Source organism: Gigantopelta aegis, chromosome 14 (genome assembly GCF_016097555.1).
Source record: "Gigantopelta aegis isolate Gae_Host chromosome 14, Gae_host_genome, whole genome shotgun sequence".
NCBI lineage: Eukaryota > Metazoa > Mollusca > Gastropoda > Neomphalida > Peltospiridae > Gigantopelta > Gigantopelta aegis.
In genome coordinates, this window is record NC_054712.1 from 51,525,964 (window position 1) to 51,530,992 (window position 5,029).

A 5,029-nucleotide genomic window follows, 5' to 3' on the forward strand; every position below is an offset into this window, starting at 1 on the left:
ATAATGCTCTAAAATACATCTCAGGTCTTACCTTTCCACACACTGTCCCAAACCCTCCACTCGACCCTTGCTGTCTTATTTCCAACAGGCCATATCGTTTTATAGCAGTCCATATTTATTTTGGCATGTTGTGTAACACACACACACACACACACACACACACACACACATATATATGAGAGAGAGAGAGAGAGAGAGAGAGAGAGAGAGAGAGAGAGAGAGAGAGAGAGAGAGAGAGAGAGAGAGAGAGAGAGAGAGAGAGAGAGAGAGAGAGAGAGAGAGAGAGAGAGAGGTGGGTGGGGGCTGGCATAATACAATAGTTTTATTCCTAATATATGATATTGACGATATCGAATCACACGAGGTTAATATTCTCTTTATCATATAATCTCAAGCTTAATACAACGTGGTGTTTTTTGTAATCTGTATTCGCAATTTTAATTCCAGTCAGCCTTTTTGAATGGAAATTACGTCAAATTCAAATGACGTCATTTTAGATATCCGTATATAAAAATAAACTAGTGCTTAACGGTGTTTTTTGTTTTGTGAACGCTGGACTTCAGTGTATAATTGTTATTGAAATGTTTTTGTTTGATGACTGTGAATGCAAACGTCAATTATGGAGTGTCACCCTAGTACATTTGCTTAAATGTCAATAAACCTAGTGCAGTGACCTTGATTCATTTACATCTAATTTGCAAAGTTATCAAATTCTTAAAGTATGTGATCTGAAAAATATCACGTACTTTGATTGCACTGCACATATAAGATATTTTATGATATACATATATGTATCAGGCCATATTTTACTTCCCATTTCGAGCCCTGTTTTTAGCCAAATAAAAATAAAAAACACTTTCGAATCACCATTCCAACTAAAGGATGCTCCAGCTTCGTGTATTGTAATGCCTGGAGTGAATCTGTACACAAATAATATATTTAGATGCACATGCGTTCTTAATCTTTTCCAGGACATTATTGATTGCCCAGCGGTAAATATTAATGCTGATCCGGGCAATCTCGTAGAAATTATTGTATTTGATAGAAAACATGTAGGAGAAGCCACAAAATGCCCATCCCTTGATTCGTCTGTTTAAACAGGAATGTAATCATGGTACCTCTTGTGTTTTTCTATGAACTGTTCTTTATAAATAACTGCATCTGTGCAATCTTCCTTCAAATGCACAAGATCAACAACTATTTTGGGTGCTTTGATACACCATGGTTGCAAAAGAAAATATGAAGGTGTTTGCAAAATGTCGGTTCATTTTGTGATAAATACGTCTATCTTATTTTGTTTTGTTGGTGTTTTGTTTTTCTTTTGTGTTTTTTTGCTTTTTTATTATTATTTTTTAAAAATAATTTTATCTGGGTATGCAGGTCAATGTTTCCTAGTACCACTGTGTTAAGTCGCCTTGTGCTTGAAACATGTGGGGCCTACACATCAGCCCTTAACCTGCATGAAGTTGTGGACATACCTCGCACTGTCAAGTATGTATAGATATATTGTATGTTTGTTGGGATTGACCAAGTACATACGAATATATTAATGCAGAAAAGAATGCAGGTTTTTTAAAGGGGAAGGTCACACAATTCTAAAATGGGTAAGTTTGTCGATGACAAATGAGCCAAGCTCGTAAAGGGAGCGATACCTATATTGTGTTAGGGGGCATGTTCCCCGGATGCGTTTGAGATAGAGATGCCCAGGGAGGCATTACCAGGACAATTGCATATTGGGAATGGTGAAATGTAAAGAATAATTATAGGTAGTACTAAACCAAATAACTTCCGGCTGGGTCAAAGTTCGAGGTGCGCCCAACTTTTGATAGAGAAGTGAACACCACAAGTCCTATGATTGAAGATAAATGTGTGTTGGTTATAAAAGAAGAAAACAATTTTCATCTGGGCAAAAAATGTATGCAATTTTATTTCACCTAGTGCCACCGTGTCAAGTAGTCTTGTGTTTGAAACATGTATGGGGTACCTGTCAAAAACGTACTCGAATTTTATGCGGAACTAGGGTAGTCATAAATGCTACCCGTTATTTCAGAAATGAGCAGCTTGACCCCCATTTTTTTCTGATTCACTTTAAGGGTGACGGGTGGTATTAATTATATGCGTGGCATTTATGTCGATTGATACTCTGCAGGTAGGAGTTTTATACACATGCTACTATTGTCGTCTATGGGATTTGATTTGTTAGTATACACCCTATGAAGGTCATACACAACTGTACTTCCAACAATCGGGGGGGGGGGGGGGGTGTTTAACTGGACAACGGTGAATCCCAGGGGTCCGCTAATGGATGTCATCTTTCTGTCACGGTTTGTGTCGGTTTTTCGTCGATATATACATGCGTCCTTTACAGATTTTACAGGAAGCAGAGTTATTAGTACAGCGCACAAGAATCATGGTAGGCAGGAACATAACAGCACACTGTTGGCTTGCTTTCAGAGTGTGTTTTATTCAGATAAGAAATCAAGAAAACAGAGTACAAGAATGTAAACCGGACCCGTTACAGCCGGTTTATTATGCTTCAATCCTGAGCTGAAGAAAAGAACTGTTTCACTGGATTGCTGACCAGATCATTGCCTTTCTTGTAACAATTTCTGTTCAGACAGCAGTCACGGTTTCTTTCGCACAATTCACCACGGCCCTGACACTGAAACGAGTGAATGGTATTGTAGAGTGGAGTAACCATTGCGGTCGCGTGACTAAAGTCCGAACCACATTGTTAACAACTACGATAAATTATTCTCCTACTTTAAATTACCAAGACATTTTATCCACATGTTGTCAAGACAGAAATCGTGAAAAAACCCCATTAAAATGACACAAATTTCACATACTAGATGATAAACATGTTACCTATCTCGATTCGCTATGATCTCCTAGGACAAAAAAAACCCCACTTACTTTCTTATTGAATAGTCTTCTAGAGTGGTAGAAGGCTCCGAAGTACGTGACGTGATTAAAATGACGTCATCACGAGTGCTTTTATACCGCAACGCATGTTATGACGTTAGATTACGTCACATTCTTTCACCCCTTTTGAAGAATATATATTGTGACGGAACATGCTCTTATCTTTTCGCCTGTGGCCATGTTAATTGTTTTAGAGGGCCATGTGCAGCTTGGTTACGTAATACCTCCGCGCGACCGTGCGTCCCAATATGCACTTAGACCAGGTGTGGAGGCCATGTGGCCAGTAGTTACGTAATAACTCAGGTAGTGCGGTTTTACGACCGTGGTTTCTGGCGAACTAGGCGACAGTAAGTCTGACCATCTAAGAAAAAATACCGTCTCTGGGAGTTGGGGCAAATTCACATGATAGGTGAGGTGCCGCGTTGTGCCCCTAGGCGATATTCGCTATCTCTCAGATTTTTGAATAAATAGATAGGATTTGAGAGATATCGAGCAGAAACATAGGAAGGCTCCCGGGGAACGTTGTCCGTCTGGACTGGTAAAAAATATATTTTTCTGCTCTGTTGTATAACCTTGATGTGATTGATGTGACTTTAAATATTTTAATACTGTATTATACCAATATTATTTAGACAGTGTTTCCGGTAATCTGACGAAGTAAATTGTAGGCTTCACTGTCTAATATTTTATACGAGTATTTGGTAATATAAAGCTTAGCCGGTCATCCTAGAGGACCTAGGTATACTGTAGGTTATTGTCTTTATTGTGATAGGTACCAGTATTAATTCTGTATTACAAGGTTACTGAATGAGTAGTTAAAGGTTAATTAAAAATTAACCAAGAAGGAATAGAGTTGTTATTCCTTTATTAATTAAGTTTCCCTGGAAGCGTTTCTCAATTATCACACGTGTGTGTGTTGTATTACCGTGAAGTGATTAGAATATTGTGTAAACTAGACACCTAGTGATTAACTAGTTACGTGATTAGTTCTGGGTTGTTATTATTTGTTGTTATTAATTAACTACTGCGGCAAGTACATTTGTCAGCGTAGTGTTAATACAGATTCCAAAGAGTATTGTGTTTTGTTGTGTTTTCTAGTGAACTAAACGTGCTATATTATATATATTTATATAAGATATTATCTCTGATTATACCTAGAGCCGAGCCACTCGGGTATAGACTGCCCGATACAGAGAGATCTAATAGATATACAGTTAGGAGAGATATTTGGATAATCGTGTTTTATTCAGTTACGGGTATTATAGGATCCCCGTGACATATATATATATATATATATATATATATATATATATATATATATATATATATATATATATATATATTATATATATATCGCTTAACCTCAGTTTCCGGCCTATCCCGCGAGTCAGTCTATTTTGGTACGGTTTGTTTGTAACGAAGTCTGCGCACACGCGAACTTTGACATCGGAATAATTGCGTACTGGAATTGCAACACCGTAATTCACAGATGATAAAATGAGAACAAAACGGGTAAGAATTAACTTTTTTAAAGGTTGAATAATACACAACACTCATTTTGCATTGTAGATTCACTCTAAATAACGTACAACCTCAATGTACACACCTTAATAAGCAGCAATCCTCACCGACAGAGATCAGCTTCCAAACGTCGTCTGCCTGCGTGTGGAAATTCACGTAATAGTCACGTGACAATCAAAGCGCGCGTAAGGAAAAATAAAAAGAAGGAAAAAAAAAGGATGGAAGCCCATGTTGGCCAACTGCATCAAATACCAAATAAATAATTTTAAAAATCAGGATGATGTTTGTTTGGATATGGTTTAAAGAATAATTTAAAAAGATGAAAAAAAGAAATAAAAGTAAAACATTATCATTTATTAAACACAACTGAATATTTATTTCAAGCAAGATGGTAGTCAAATGTTTCTAAATTGTTTCAGGTTCCTAAAAAGATTGAAAAAAAGAGAAAAAGATCATAGAAACCTGAGACCTTAATTGCAGCATGGAAAGCAGTTGAAAATGGCATGTCTATGTACAAGGCATCAAAAGTTTTTGGTGTACCAAAACAAACTCTTGGTGATAGAAAATCAGGAAAGGTACGTGA

General features: G+C 37.1%; 1 long non-coding RNA gene across 2 annotated transcripts; it reads right to left on the bottom strand.

Annotated features, from left to right (window-relative positions):
* Window positions 1–2,444: 2,444 nt before the first annotated feature.
* On the bottom strand, window positions 2,445–4,589 carry LOC121388233. 2 transcript variants are annotated; one of them, XR_005959955.1, is made up of 2 exons: window positions 4,532–4,589; window positions 2,445–2,662 (listed from the first exon to the last, which is right to left on the bottom strand). It is a non-coding gene; the product is annotated as an uncharacterized LOC121388233 (long non-coding RNA). The 2 variants fall into 2 exon arrangements; XR_005959956.1 differs by lacking the exon at window positions 4,532–4,589 and adding an exon at window positions 2,917–2,995.
* Between the last annotated feature and the right edge of the window lie 440 nt (window positions 4,590–5,029).